This window comes from Haliotis rufescens, unplaced genomic scaffold, assembly GCF_023055435.1.
Source record: "Haliotis rufescens isolate VD_foot unplaced genomic scaffold, xgHalRufe1.0.p SCAF_169, whole genome shotgun sequence".
Taxonomy (NCBI): Eukaryota; Metazoa; Mollusca; class Gastropoda; order Lepetellida; family Haliotidae; genus Haliotis; species Haliotis rufescens.
Genome location: NW_025963856.1, coordinates 98,866 through 116,796, shown reverse-complemented (window position 1 = coordinate 116,796; position 17,931 = coordinate 98,866). Strand labels below are relative to the sequence as shown.

The 17,931-nt window shown below is 42.7% G+C and overlaps 1 long non-coding RNA gene across 1 annotated transcript; it reads left to right on the top strand.

The window, feature by feature from the left end:
* Window positions 1–3,839: 3,839 nt before the first annotated feature.
* On the top strand, window positions 3,840–17,719 carry LOC124122744. Its single transcript, XR_007221682.1, has 3 exons — window positions 3,840–4,113; window positions 6,109–6,298; window positions 17,382–17,719. It is a non-coding gene; the product is annotated as an uncharacterized LOC124122744 (long non-coding RNA).
* Window positions 17,720–17,931: the final 212 nt, after the last annotated feature.

Below are 17,931 nucleotides of genomic sequence, written 5' to 3'. Positions count from 1 at the left end.
GTCAATACATGTACCAAGTTTGGATAAAAAATGTGAAATTTTTTTTTTTAGTTCTGCTCTGGAAACGATACCTACCTCCGTTTCAGCTAAATTGTTTTCATGGAAACAGGCAAACATCACATTTTGGAGAATTCCTAATCAACAAAAGCCACCGCTTCAGCCCTTGGTTAATACATGTACCAGGTTTGGATGAAAAGTCTCAAGTTGTGCTCCAGAAACGACACCTACCCCTCCCTTCTGAGACTAATTCCGAATTGTTTCAATGGTAATCGAGAAAAATAAAAATGCCAAAAATCTGCAAATAGCGAAAGGCACAATTTTCGGATCTGTTCTATATATCTGCCAAATTTTGTTGAACGATATTAAATGTTTTTTTGAGTTGTGCTCCAGAAACAAAATCCTTAGATAAAGTACAAATTGTTTCCATGGAAATCCACAAAAATAAAAATGCCCAAAATACTAAATAGCAGGTGTTCAGGATCTGTTTGATATATTTGCTCATTTTTCTTGAACACTATTGAACGATTGTCGAGTTACGCTCCTGAAACAAATGATAAGGGATGGACGGACGGACGGGCGGACGAGGCGTGGACTATATGTCCCCGCATCATATGCCGGGGGGAATAATAATTCTCAGTGTAAGAGTGAGTGAGTATGGTTTTACGCCGTTTTTAGCAACATTCCAGCAATATCACGGCGGGGGACACCAGAAATAGGCTTCACACATTGTACCCATGTTGGGAATCGAACCCGGGTCTTCCGCGTGACGAGCGAACGCTTTAACCACTAGGCTACCCGACCGCCCCTCTCAGTGTATGAGAATAACCAGTCTTGATTATCGCCAAAACAGATTCCACTTGGAGAGCAAAATAGATGTAAAATTGTATGAATGGACCACCAAATATCATCCCGTGAAGATCCGGGGTAGAATAGGCCTACAGCAACCCATGCTTGCCGTAAGAGGCGACTATGCTTGACGTAAGAGGCGACGAATGGGATCGGGTGGTCAGGCTTGCCGACTTGCTTGATTCATGTCATCGTATCCAAATTGCGTGGATCGATGCTCATGATATCAATCACTGGATTGTCTGGTCCAGACTCGATTATTTATACAGACTGCAGTCATATAGCTGGAATATTGCTGAGTGCGGCGTTAAACAACAAACAAACCAAAATATCAGTGATGACACCAGGTGTTCGTTAAAAGGGTTAGCAAGTCCTGCTCTACCAGTAGCGCCCGCCGTATTCACTAAAATTGCATGATTAAAGCCGTCGACCAAACAATCCAGTGATGGACCAGAAATCCAGTAACAGGATAGTGCGTTTACTGATTTTGATGAAACCAATAAAACTAAGCAATGAGCACATAATGCAGATTTCTCCTTAAATATTTAATTAAGGTGACCAGGATTAGTTTGTTTGTTGTTTAACGCCGCACTCGGCAATGTTCCAGATATATGACGGCGGTACCATGCTTAGTATCACTATATGGTCATGATGACATGTATACGGCCTCACCAAATTAGCATATAAGATGTAGCGTGTGGATTGCACATATTTGAAAGCCTGACACAGGAATAATTTGTCAACAATATTAAGCTAAACGTTGCTGTTAACGAGCCAGTTACCAGAACCAGAGCCAGTCAAACAAATGAATCAACTCTTAATTATTGTAATAACACAAAATGTTGAATACCGTTCAATCTTGTGCTGGTCGTAAGAGGCAACTAACGGAATCGAGCAGGCTCGATGCATGTCATCGTATCCCAATTGCGTAGATCGATAATATCAATCACTGGATTGTCTGGTCCGTATAGCTGGAGTATTGCTGAGTGCAGCGTTAAACAACAAACAAACAAAGAAAACCATCCAATATGGACACAACAGACAATGCATGATGTGATTTTATTATACTTTTATACATTGTACGTCATCCTAATCACTAGTAAATAATTCCGATGCGGCGTTAAATTATAACTCACTACTAGTTTGTCACATGTCGCGCCAACACTGCCATCTCAGGCCGCCTGTGAACACCGAGTCTGGGTCGGACACACCAGCAGTCTATAGCATGTCAGTCTACCATACAGACCCTGAAACAAATATATCCAATACAGCCCATGCAAGTCTATAATATTTGGCAAGTCTAGATTACTGCAGTATCTGAAAATGATATGTCCCTCCTCTTCAAACCTCACTTTGAAGTCGAATAAAATTCAAAATATATCACGCACACAAATGCACTTCACAGTTTGAATTCTGTGGGAAATTCTCTTTTCTGTGATACCGTCCACTGTCAACTGTTAGGCAAAGCAAAATCTCTGAAAATGACCTCAGAAAATAGGGTACATGGTAAATCACGCCATTGTTTACACATTACAAAATCACCATTCAGGGCGTTATATACAACATGTTTTGAATGCTTTGGTCCTTGGTCCTTGGTCCTTGCCCTTGTCACCAACACAAAATGTCTAGATGAAATCAAGCGAAATAAATCAGGTGTAGAAACGAACTCTGTGCTTGGAAAACTGCACTTCTTAGTAATGTAAACAAGGCAACATAGAGATTTTACACAGTGTAGCATTTCTCCTACTTCGAGCCATCTATTCGTTTATTCGTTACACACATTCGCCTCAATATTTTCAGACTATGCATGGGAGAGAATTGTAGCAAGTATAAGGGAATTAAAAATAGATACATTGCAATGATTTGGTAAATTCAACTGAAATTGTCAAAGTTTCCGTCCTGCGTGACTCAATGAATGACGCAAAATCACGCACAGCCACATCCGTATTTATGTGAATTTCTGGCTATTTCTCTTGACTTGAATGAAAAACATACAAACAAATAACGTGTACAGTACACGGATTCCCAGAATGTTTCTGATTACTTACATGTCTCAAAGAATCAGCTACTTGGTCTACAGTCACACACACACACACACACACGCACGCACACACGCACACACACGCACACGTGCTCGCACACACACACACACACACACACACACGTCCATATATTCTCTAGTGGAAATTGTATGCATATTTCTGTTTACTGAATCTTCATGTTTCCCAAGTTTGCTGCAACATTAGTCCCGTGAACATTTATCATTTGGAAAATCTATGCTATACTGAAAAAAACCCATAAAGTTTAGTGGTTCAATAGATTTATAGTAAACCAAAATTATTGTTAGGCTTTAATCCTTATGAGATCCCCCCCCCCCCCCCCCCCCCCCCCATAAAAATTAAAGGCTGTTGTGAAGAACAAAATGTCCCTTTTTCTGTAAAGGGTCAATATTTTTTCACTTTGCTTCTATTCTCTGTTCAATTTCTGTCCACACTCGCCATCACAAGTCACGTTATGTCATATGTATAATTTCTCTACATATTGCAGAAGCGTAGCTTTTCTATCAGACTATAAAGGTAAAATTTGTGGTAACATAAATCCATTCTTCCTAGAAACGTATTGTAATTATTGCATATAAGTGCAAATCCGGCAAAGAGAGTCTGTCTGACAGGGGCCTTTTGATTAAAAATATTTCTTTAAAGTTTACTTATTTTCAGGCCAAATTGAGATTTGACTTGATGCCACTGTTAGCTGAGTCACTGCCAAGTATATAAGATGTGAGGACAAAGGTAATGCCGTCATGTTTTGTAGCTCTGACGTCAAGCATCTTCAGGCCGTCTGTGAAAGAAAGATTTAGATCAAGATTTGCTGTGGGCAATTTCAACCGGACTGGTTTCCTTCTGTGTGTGGCACAACGAGTTCTTGGTACCAGTTTTAATAAGCTCCTCACATCGATGTATTGTTCCCTACACGTTCAATATGGTATCCATACCGCGGGTAGCATGCAAAGTAATGGAGTTTTTTTCTGAACCAGAAGGAAAACTAGTTCCACGCTATTGTTGCGGCCGAAACTTATAGACGGGGCCAAGCTTTCGCATGTGTCCAGCGGCCAGCGCAGAAGTGCCATCCAACACGACCTTGAACTTTCTTGAACCAAAACATGGCGGCCAGGAAGTGATTTTTAGAAATGATCTTGATGATGTTTGCTGTTTTATGAGCAAAATGTGAAATGTCATCGGATACCTTATCAGCCCGTGGATACATAAGGTAGTATCTTTACTATTACTACTTTTAAAATAAATTTTACATGTATATATTAAGTTGTAGAGACGGATCTAGCAAGAATTGCGTTCGACTGCACCAATAGGCACCATGCTTATTGATGTCAATCCTCTCTCCTCTCAGGAAATAATGGAGCTATGTTTGTTGATGTATTATGACCGCTATTTGTGAATGAACTGCATTCTGTAATCTATAGCTGCACCGTAAGTGTATCCACTGTGAATTTGGATTGTTTTGACTATTTCTCAGAAAAAAACACTCAACAAAGATGAAACTCGGATGATCGGTCTAATATTGCCAGAATAAAGTTTGTTCAAAAGGCGAGCATGCCATTGTTAGCAACTACGCGTGTATTATTTGTTCAGATAATTTGAATATATTGAAGTGGGCATTGACTAGTTTGGAAATAATAGGTTTTGACAGTAACCATGGTAACTTTGCCCAGAAACCATATTGGTTTTTTTGGTTTCTGCTTTGCCTCAGTGATATCTATCATCTTGAAAAATCTTCTTTTTAAAATCAACTGGGCACAGCAAGCAGTAAACCTGATATGATATGTAAAAACACATTGTGATCGAGAGCTGTTCCTGCTTGTAGAATGAACACATACTCAAGACATAAAAAATTGTAAAAAATGCCTTATAATTAAGTACTTCCAAAATCTTTAAGATATATTTTCTCAGAAACCACACACCAAGAAATGTTTCTATGATGTGTAATTATGCAATGGGACTTATTTTTTATAGGAAATGTTAAGAAGTACCTTATTTTTTATGAACAAAACACTTTTCCTTTTTTATAAGGCTATGACGTGGACCCCTTGATTTTTATGCTTAATTTGGAACCATGTTTACTTCTCAGAAACTGTGGTGCTGCTTCACATCGGTCTTTAATCACTGTTCTAGAAAGTTCCTTTGAATATTACATTGTCCTCTCACAAGTTTTGTTCATGGTCCAGCACCGCACTCAGCAATATTCCAACTCTATGACCATGACCTGTAAATAGTGTGGACCAGACAATCCAGTGATTGATATTGTGAACGGTTACAATGTATGATCTAACAACCTGATCCACTGTGTTGGATACATTGATCTGACTACAGGTCTACACTGTTGGATACAATGACCTGACTGACTGGTCCACACTGTTGAGAACAATGACCTGATTGAACGGTCCACACTATTGGATACATTGACCTGACTGAATTGTCCACACTATTGGATACATTGATCTGACTGAATTGTCCACACTGTTGGATACATTGACCTGACTGAACGGTCCACACCATTGGATACAATGACCTGACTGAATGGTCCACACCATTGGATACATTGACCTGACTGAATGGTCCACACTGTTGAGAACAATGACATAACTGACCAGTCTGCACTTTTGGATACAATGACCTGACTGAACGGTCCACACTGTTGGATACATTGACCTGACTGAAGGGTCCACACTGTTGGATACAATGAACTGACTGAACGGTCCACACCTTTGGATACAATGACCTGACTGAACGGTCCACACTGTTGGATACAATGACCTGACTGAACGGTCCACACTGTTGGATACATTGACCTGACTGAATTGTCCACACTGTTGGATACATTGGCCTGACTGAAGGGTCCACACTGTTGGATACAATGACCTAACTGAACGGTCCACACTGTTGGATACATTGACCTGACTGAAGGGTCCACACTGTTGGATACAATGACCTAACTGAACGGTCCACACTGTTGGATACATTGACCTGACTGAACGGTCCACACTGTTGAATACAATGACCTGACTGAACGGTCCACACTGTTGAGAACAATGACTTAATTGACCAGTCCGCACTGTTGAATACAATGACCTGACTGACATTGTCAGTGGATGTTGAATGATACAGTCACAGAGCTGTGTTCCATGCCTCGGCCATCTTTTCATTGTCGCAATCCCTCCAAATCAGCTTTGTTTGACTCTTGTTTCAGGTCTTACTTGCTGGTCGCAGTTTGACCCAACAGCCACACAGATGTAGAGATGCAGTCACAGTCAGGCGTCGACAGCCCAGTGCCATCCAACCTGGACTTGGTGACCATTGAGAAGTCTTCAGCACTCATCCTAGTGACAGTCCTTGATATCTGGGGTGGAGAGGCACTTTCTGACTCTTCAGATTGAAAGGTGAGACCATTGTTCCAGGCAGTGTGGCCCTTGCTGAACTGTGACTTGATTCTCTTGCCACTGACTTTCATCATGATTGTTTTATTAGAAACTCTCAAGACATAAACATTTCTTGTGCAAGCAGTCCAAATTGCAGTTGAGCTATCTACACCAGGGGTCTGGAAATGGTCATATGCGCCGGGCATGTCGGATTGGGAATCTCAAATGTCCGGTTAAAATGTTGCTTACTGGACATTTATATTTTTGTGTCAGAACATTTTAAAGAAATTGTTCGGACATTCTTAAATTTTGACCGGACATGATCTGCAGTTAGGACTGAGCGGTTTCTGTCTGCAATTGTAACACAATGAAGATTATCTACACTGACAAGCTTTGTTTGTTTTGATTGCTGTAAATACATCGTACCTTCGTGATAGTCCAAGTGGTCTATCACTAATAGCCAATAAACTGAGATCAGTTGAGCGGATCTGCCAAACCCTCAAAGTCTGGACGATCATTTTGTAGGTCGTGGTTAACGTCTTTCACCATGTTCACTTGGTTGACAGAGGTGGTCACACCTGGTGGCTCGCTGCACTTGATTGGCTGTACCTGGCTACCTGGGCAACTAATCAGTTTTAGGTGGGCTAAAGATGGGTATTTCTTGGGAATTAACGTTTAAAAGTTTCAATTTTCATTTTTGTTGAAAAATGTGGACTTTTAATTCAATCATTTGATAAAAACATGCATGTATGTATTTAAAAATAGGCAAAGAAAATACAGAATTGGTTGACTGGACTAACATTGGTGTTTGCTGGATGGTGGAATTTGGCTGATAATTCTGAGGTTTAAGTGGCAAGTGGCAGGTTGGTCAGCCTGAAACAGGAGAACAGTCTACGACTGATATTAATCATGGTGGGCTGTCATGTCACTGTAGATGACAAAGAAGGAAAGTAATTGTGGTCTGAGGCCTTATGGTCTGAGGCCTTATGGTCTGAGTGGCCATATAGAGTATGTGTTCATGTTAAATGGCAGCATGGTATCTCAGTGAGTTAACACCATAAAACTGGCAAGAGTAACACACACCTCACCCCACCTCACCTCACCTCATGAATGAATGAATGAATGAATGAAGTGTATAAATAGGCTCTGTTCTGAGTGAGTGAGTATGGATTTACGCCGCTTTTAGCAATTTTACAGAAATATCACAGTCGAGGACATCAGAAACGGGCTTCACACATTGTACCCATGTCGGGAATCGACCTCGGGTCTTCAGGGGGGCGAGCCAAAGCTTTAACCACTAGGCTACCCAACTGGCCCTAGAGCAGATACATCATAGCATGGGTAGATTTAGATTACAGGGTGTCTTAAGAGTGGTTTGTACTGTTTCTGGTTAAAGTCATTCTATAGACATGGGTTAAGTGGTTCAATAGACTGTTTTTAGCTCACCAGGTCCAAAGGACCAAGATGAGCTTATGCCTTTCCTTGGGATCCGTCGTCCGTTTGTCGTACTTCGTCTGTCCGTCGTTCGTTCGCCGCTCATCCGTCATCTGTACGTCAGCAGTCTTCTTCTGAACCACTGATTTGAAATTAACGAAATTTGACTGGACGCATCCCTAGATGGTAGGGATTCAAAATTGTACAAATAGTGGGGCTGACCCCCTCCAAGGGACTGAGGGGCTGGGTCGAAAAGGGTAATTTGGCAATATATATAACAACTTTTTCTCTGCAACTAAGAGATAGACATCAACCATATTTGGTTGGAAGCATTCTCAGGTGATGGGAATTCACAGTTGTACAAATGGAGGGAGCTGACCCCCCTAGGGCCTGAGGGGCAGGGCCAAAAAGAGTTTATAACTTGGACACGGTTAAGATCCCCACCGTATAACCATATGTACAATTGCTGAGTATAATGACAGGAATGCACATATGTGACCAGGACTGGCCCTTCTGTTCATCTGTCCGGCAGTCCCAAAGGAGTTAGAACCTTGACCATAACATGAAAACTGATATTATCTCCACCCTATGATTAACAGATACATTGTATACATTTGTTTGTTATGAAGAGAATGATACATTTATGCCAATCGGATTTGCCCTGGGGTCCAGCCTTGCCTCTGGAAACCTGGAAACGGATCAGATTTTTATGCTACATTTGTTTCTAGAGAAGTACACATTCATGCTGTCAGGTTTGCCATCCACCCCTTTGAAATACCGACAGAGTCAAAATTACAAAATATTTGCAGCAGACTTTATGATGATGCAGGCGGTGCCTGAGAACCATGACTGTTATTTTTTTGGCCTTCGTATAATATTCCCCAGAAAATATCTGCATTCTTAGCGGCCATGATGAGCCTGGGTATGGGCAGATGAATGTCATGTCTATTTGACATGTAATTGTCATGCACCAGTGTCACTTCAGTTTTGACCCATGAAGATGTGGGTAGAGAGTAAGTCTTCAGCAACCCATGCATGCTGTAAGAGGCGACCAGCTTGTCGTAAGAGACGGATCGGGTGGTCAGGCTCACTGACTTGGTTGATGAATGTTTTGGTATCACAATTGCGTAAATGGATGCTCATGATGTCAATCACTGGATAGTCTTGTGCAGACTCGATTATTTACAGACCGCCGTCATATATCAAACAACACTTCAGTTTCACACAGTCTGCCCCCTTGCCATGCCTGCACGCGGCATGTAAAAATATCCGGCATTGTCCACAGTGGCTGACAGTGTCAATATCAGTCTTCAGTTCTAAAATCCCTTGATCATGCCGCCATTGATAACCTGTGTAACACAATTAATTTGAAAAAATCGTGAAACTGTCCAAATTACAAATGTGTTTGTCTTTTGATATTGTGTGTGTAAACGATATGAATAGGTACATTTTGATTTATATCAGTGTTGTAACTACCGGTAACCCGTCTGGTCAGGCTCAGTGACTTGGTTGATTGCATGTCCTGGAATCTCGATCTGTATTGATGCTCATGGTGTCGACCACTGGATTGTGTGATCCACACTTGATTATTCACAGACGCCGTCATAATTATAGCTGTAGTAGTGGAATAGTGTGGCAACAATACCTCTACCATGTATACAAACCTGAAATAGCTATAAAAAGATAACTTTCGGTATATGTCTACAAGAACACACACCATCAAATGTATTAAATATTTACGTTTCTTTATAGACAAATTTGTGATTCTTATGTCACTAAAAATAGATTGTGTTATCTTTGTGTCTAAATCTAGTCATCAAGCATGGTGTAAGTTTGTGCAGTCAGGACTTGCTGTATTGTATCCTGACACCCTGAGGGGATTTGGGTTACAACTGATCCCATCAACAAGAGTAGATCAACTCAGTGGCCAGGTTGATAGCCTGTCGTACCACATAGCGTCGGTCATGCTGTATTATATCCTGACACCCTGAGGGATTCGGGTTACAACTGATCCCATCAACAAGAGTAGATCAACTCAGTGGCCAGGTTGATAGCCTGTCGTACCACATAACGTCGGTCATGCTGTATTATATCCTGACACCCTGAGGGATTCGGGTTACAACTGATCCCATCAACAAGAGTAGATCAACTTAGTGGCCAGGTTGATAGCCTGTCCTACCACACAGCCTCGGTCGTTACTCTTAATATCAATCACTAGATTGTCTGGTCCAGATGTGATTATTTACAGACTATTGGAATAATACTTCGTGTGGCTTGTCGTATACAAACACAGCGTGGGTCGTTACTCGTAATATCAATCACTAGATTGTCTGGTCCAGATGTGATCATTTACAGACTATTGGATTATTGCCTAGTGTGGCTTGTCGTATACCCACACAGCGTGGATTTTTACTCGTAATATCAGTCACTAGATTGTCTGGTCCAGATGTGATTATTTACAGACAATTGAAATATTGCCTAGTGTAGCCTGTCTTACCCACACAGCATGGGTCGTTACTCGTAATATCAATCACTGGACTGTGTTGTCCAGATGTGATTATTTCCAGACTATTGGCATAATGCTTAGTGTAGCCTGTCGTACCCACACAGCGTGGGTCGTTGTTCATAATATCAATCACTGGATTGTGTGGTCCAGATGCGATTATTTACAGACAATTGGAGTATTGTTGAGTGTGGCTAGTATTTTTTTGTATTTTGGTCAAATGGGGACAAGTTTTTTCAAAAACTCCTGAAGTATTCATCAAAACTGAGTTACATCATAGCATGGGCAGATTTAGATTACAGGGTGTCTTCAGGGTGTTTTGTGTTGTTTCTGGTTAAAGTCCTCCTCTTGAGATGGGTCTAGTGGTCAAGTAGACTATGTATGCTGACCAGATACATCATAGCATGGGCAGATTTAGATTACAGGGTGTCTTCAGGGTGTTTTGTGTTGTTTCTGGTTAAAGTCCTCCTCTTGAGATGGGTCAAGGGGTCAAGTAGACTATGTATGCTGACCAGATACATCATAGCATGGGTAGCTTTAGATTACAGGGTGTCTTCAGGGTGTTTTGTGTTGTTTCTGGTTAAAGTCCTCCTCTTGAGATGGGTCAAGGGGTCAAGTAGACAATGTATGCTGACCTGATACATCATAGCATGGGTAGATTTAGATTACAGGGTGTCTTCAGGGTGTTTTGTGTTGTTTCTGGTTAAAGTCCTCCTCTTGTGATTGGTCAAGTGGTCAAATAGACAATGTATACTGACCAGATACATCATAGCATGGGTGGATTTATATCACAGGGTGTCTTCAGGGTGTTCGATATAGCTTCAGGTTAACAGCATTGTCTGGACATGAGTCAAGTGGTATAATAGGCTGTGTATAATGACCAGATACCTCTTAACATGGGTAGCTTTTGATTACAGGGTGTCTTCAGGGTGTTTTGTGTTGTTTCTGGTTAAAGTCCTCCTCTTGAGATGGGTCAAGGGGTCAAGTAGACTATGTGTCCTGACCAGATACATCATAGAATGGGTAGATTGAGATTACAGGGTGTCTTCCGGGTGTTTTGTGTTGTTTCTGGTTAAGTTTCACCTCTTGAGGGGGGTCAAGTAGACTATGTATACTGACCAGATACATCATAGCGTGGGCAGATTTAGATTACAGGGTGGCTTCAGGGTGTTTTGTGTTGTTTCTGGTTAAGATCCACCTCTTTAGGTGGGTCAAGTAGACAATGTATGTTGACCAGATACCTCTAAGCATGGGTAGATTTAGATTACATCATGTCTTCGGGGTGTTTTGTGTTGTTTCTGGTTAAACTCCTCCTCTTGAGATGGGTCAAGGGGTCAAGTAGACAATGTATGTTGACCAGATACATCATAGCATGGGTAGATTTAGATTACAGGGTGTCTTCGGGGTGTTTTGTGTTGTTTCTGGTTAAACTCCTCCTCTTGAGATGGGTCAAGGGGTCAAATAGACTATGTATACTGACCAGATACACCTTGGCATGGGTAGATTTAGATTACAGGGTGTCTAACAGGGTGTTCAATGTAGCTTCAGGTTAACAGCATTGTCTGGACATGAGTCAAGTGGTGTAATAGGCTGTGTACAGTGCCAGGTATTGGTGGTTTGTGAATGAGCTCTGTGAATCAGGTAATGAAAGTTATATTCCCTGGCTGATTGTTGTAATCTACTTGATTTGTGCTCATACCATCGTGAGCCTGAGGTCCTAGCTTGAAAATACATTTGATGGCCTGTGAACCATTGAAGTGAGTGAGTGAGTATGGTTTTACGCCGCTTTTAGCAATATTCCAGCAATATCACGGCGGAGGACACCAGAAATGGGCTTCACACATTGTACCCATGTCGGGAATCGAACCCAGACGAGCGAACGCTTTAACCACTAGGCTACCCGACCCCCGTGAACCATTGAAACTTGGTTTGTTTCATCCTTTGGGAAGGACATGGGATAACAGTTAAATGACAACATAATGTAGCCCAGATGACAAATCCACACAGATGACAATCCACACAGAGGACAATCCACACAGATGACTATCCACTCTGATGACAATCCACTCTGATGACAATCCACACAGATGACAATCCACTCAGATGACTATCCACACAGATGACAATCCACACAGTTGACAATCCACACAGATGACAATCCACACAGATGACAATCCACACAGATGACTATCCACACAGATGACAATCCACACAGAGGACAATCCACTCAGATGACAATCCACACAGAGGACAATCCACACAGAGGACAATCCACTCAGATGACAAATCCACACAGAGGACAATCCACTCAGATGACAAATCCACACAGATGACAATCCACACAGATGACAATCCACTCAGATGACAATCCACTCAGATGACAATCCACACAGATGACAAATCCACACAGAGGACAATCCACTCTGATGACAATCCACACAGATGACAATCCACACAGATGACAATCCACTCAGATGACAATCCACACAGATGACAATCCACACAGATGACAATCCACACAGATGACAATCCACTCAGATGACAATCCACACAGATGACAATCCACACAGATGACAATCCACACAAAGGACAATCCACTCAGATGACAATCCACACAGATGACAATCCACACAGATGACAATCCACTCTGATGACAATCCACTCAGATGACAATCCACTCAGATGACAATCCACACAGATGATAATCCACACAGAGGACAATCCACTCAGATGACAATCCACACAGATGACAATCCACTCAGATGACAATCCACTCAGATGACAATCCACACAGAGGACAATCCACACAGATGACAATCCACTCTGATGACAATCCACTCAGATGACAATCCACTCAGATGACAATCCACTCAGATGACAATCCACTCAGATGACAATCCACACAGATGACAATCCACACAGAGGACAATCCACTCAGATGACAATCCACACAGATGACAATCCACTCTGATGACAATCCACTCAGATGACAATCCACACAGAGGACAATCCACACAGATGACAATCCACTCTGATGACAATCCACTCAGATGACAATCCACTCAGATGACAATCCACACAGAGGACAATCCACACAGAGGACAATCCACTCAGATGACAAATCCACACAGAGGACAATCCACTCAGATGACAAATCCACACAGATGACAATCCACACAGATGACAATCCACTCAGATGACAATCCACACAGAGGACAATCCACACAGAGGACAATCCACTCAGATGACAAATCCACACAGAGGACAATCCACTCAGATGACAAATCCACACAGATGACAATCCACACAGATGACAATCCACTCAGATGACAATCCACACAGATGACAATCCACTCTGATGACAATCCACTCTGATGACAATCCACACAGATGACAATCCACACAGAGGACAATCCACACAGATGACAATCCACTCTGATGACAATCCACTCAGATGACAATCCACTCAGATGACAATCCACACAGATGATAATCCACACAGAGGACAATCCACTCAGATGACAATCCACACAGATGACAATCCACTCAGATGACAATCCACTCAGATGACAATCCACACAGAGGACAATCCACACAGATGACAATCCACTCAGATGACAATCCACTCAGATGACAATCCACTCAGATGACAATCCACACAGATGACAATCCACACAAAGGACAATCCACTCAGATGACAATCCACACAGATGACAAATCCACACAGAGGACAATCCACTCTGATGACAATCCACACAGATGACATTCCACTCAGATGACTATCCACACAGATGACAATCCACACAGATGACAATCCACACAGAGGACAATCCACACAGATGACAATCCACTCAGATGACAATCCACTCAGATGACAATCCACACAGAGGACAATCCACACAGATGACAATCCACTCTGATGACAATCCACTCAGATGACAATCCACTCAGATGACAATCCACACAGAGGACAATCCACACAGAGGACAATCCACTCAGATGACAAATCCACACAGAGGACAATCCACTCAGATGACAAATCCACACTGATGACAATCCACACAGATGACAATTCACTCAGATGACAATCCACACAGATGACAATCCACTCTGATGACAATCCACTCTGATGACAATCCACACAGATGACAATCCACTCAGATGACAATCCACACAGATGACAATCCACTCTGATGACAATCCACACAGAGGACAATCCACTCAGATGACAATCCACACAGATGACAATCTACTCAGATGACAATCCACACAGATGACAATCCACTCAGATGACAATCCACACAGATGACAATCCACACAGATGACAATCCACACAGAGGACAATCCACTCAGATGACAATCCACACAGATGACAATCCACTCTGATGACAAATCCACACAGAGGACAATCCACTCAGATGACAAATCCACACAGATGACAATCCACACAGAGGACAATCCACACAGATGACAATCCACACAGATGACAATCCACACAGATGACAGTCCACTCTGATGACAAATCCACACAGAGGCAGTCCACTCAGATGACAAATCCACACAGATGACAATCCACACAGAGGACAATCCACACAGATGACAATCCACACAGAGGACAATCCACACAGATGACAATCCACTCAGATGACAATCCACACAGATGACAATCCACACAGATGACAATCCACACAGAGGACAATCCACTCAGATGACAATCCACACAGATGACAATCCACTCTGATGACAAATCCACACAGAGGACAATCCACTCAGATGACAAATCCACACAGATGACAATCCACACAGAGGACAATCCACTCAGATGACAATCCACTCAGATGACAATCCACTCTGATGACAATCCACTCTGATGACAATCCACACAGATGACAATCCACACAGATGACAATCCACTCAGATGACAATCCACACAGATGACGATCCACACAGATGACAATCCACACAGATGACAATCCACACAGATGACAATCCACTCTGATGACAATCCGCTCAGATGACAATCCACACAGAGGACAATCCACACAGAGGACAATCCACTCAGATGACAATCCACACAGATGACAAATCCACACAGATGACAATCCACTCAGATGGCAATCCACACAGATGACAATCCACACAGAGGACAATCCACACAGATGACAATCCACTCTGATGACAATCCACACAGATGACAAATCCACACGGAGGACAATCCACTCAGATGACAATCCACACAGATGACAATCCACACAGATGACAATCCACACAGATGACAATCCACTCTGATGACTATCCACACTGATGACAATCCACTCTGATGACAATCCACACAGATGACAATCCACACAGAGGACAATCCACACAGAGGACAATCCACACAGATGACAATCCACACAGATGACAATCCACACAGAGGACAATCCACTCAGAGGACAATCCACTCAGATGACAATCCACTCAGATGACAACCCACACAGATGACAATCCACACAGAGGACAATCCACTCTGATGACAATCCACACAGATGACAATCCACACAGAGGACAATCCACTCAGATGACAATCCACTCAGATGACAACCCACACAGATGACAATCCACACAGATGACAATCCACACAGATGACAATCCACACAGAGGACAATCCACTCAGAGGACAATCCACTCAGATGACAATCCACACAGAGGACAATCCACTCTGATGACAATCCACACAGATGACAATCCACACAGAGGACAATCCACTCAGATGACAATCCACACAGATGACAATCCACACAGATGACAATCCACACAGATGACAATCCACACAGAGGACAATCCACTCTGATGACTATCCACACAGATGACAATCCACTCTGATGACAATCCACACAGATGACAATCCACTCAGATGACAATCCACACAGAGGACAATCCACTCTGATGACAATCCACACAGATGACAATCCACTCAGATGACAATCCACACAGATGACAATCCACACAGATGACAATCCACACAGATGACAATCCACTCTGATGACAATCCACTCAGATGACAATCCAAACAGATGACAATCCACACAGAGGACAATCCACTCAGATGACAATCCACACAGATGACAAATCCACACAGATGACAATCCACTCAGATGGCAATCCACACAGATGACAATCCACACAGAGGACAATCCACACAGATGACAATCCACTCTGATGACAATCCACACAGATGACAATCCACACAGATGACAATCCACTCAGATGACAATCCACTCAGATGACAACCCACACAGATGACAATCCACACAGAGGACAATCCACTCTGATGACAATCCACACAGATGACAATCCACACAGAGGACAATCCACTCAGATGACAATCCACTCAGATGACAACCCACACAGATGACAATCCACACAGAGGACAATCCACACAGATGACAATCCACACAGATGACAATCCACACAGATGACAATCCACACAGAGGACAATCCACTCAGAGGACAATCCACTCAGATGACAATCCACACAGAGGACAATCCACTCTGATGACAATCCACACAGATGACAATCCACAGAGAGGACAATCCACTCAGATGACAATCCACACAGATGACAATCCACACAGATGACAATCCACACAGATGACAATCCACTCTGATGACTATCCACACAGATGACAATCCACTCTGATGACAATCCACACAGATGACAATCCACTCAGATGACAATCCACACAGAGGACAATCCACTCTGATGACAATCCACACAGAGGACAATCCACTCAGATGACAATCCACACAGATGACAATCCACACAGATGACAGATTCTCCCAAGGGTCCAGTACCAGCAAGTCTCCTGACATCCACCACTTTCTCCCAGGTTTATGAGTGGCGTTGTTCCAGACAACTGGTTGATATGTCTGTGAGTACAAAGTATGCTACCTCAAAGTCTTCACAGGTTTGCAATGTTTGAGCTGAGGGGTTTGCTCAAATAATTGGAATACATGTATCTGCGACTGCGACAAACAAACAACAGCATCTCATCTGTAGACAAGGGGGAGGTAATTTGCAACATTGGTGGAAGAGTAAGCTCCCTTTGGTGTGTTGTCCTAAGGAGGATATTTGAAATTATTGTCTTGACCCTGACCATTATTTTTTTATTTGTTGGATCACAGATTGTCAAAGTCGGATGTCTTAGTTGGGAACAGCCTGGATCAGCTTTACATTGGAAGCAAGCCCCATTCCCCAGACATTAAACCTTTGGGTCGACTGTTTATCCCGGAAGAACAAGAGTGTGTCGACGGAGTAGTCTCTTCATCCCCAAGTTTTCAAGTGGATAATGACAAGTTTGGACACTGCCCATCTTGACTTGTTTGCCATGTGTCTCAACCACCAGCTCCCCATCTATGTCAGTCCAGTACCATGTCCGCATCCATAACTCTCCACATGGACGCCCTGTCAGTGAGTTGGGCGGGTTGCTCGCTTACAGTTTTCCCCTGGGCCTCTGGTGGACCGACGCCCGAGTCCTGAGAAATGTGGACAACACGGATTGTGTTTCCAAAGCTCTTTGTTCCCAGACTGTTTCTACTTCTCATGACAGCACCTCTCCGGCTCCACTAGGTCGCAATCTCCTTCGTCAACCTCGATCAGACATGGAAGCCTCCACAATCTACACATACACACTTGGAAACTGGCATGGCGAAAGTGTAGGCTTCCGTTTTCTCC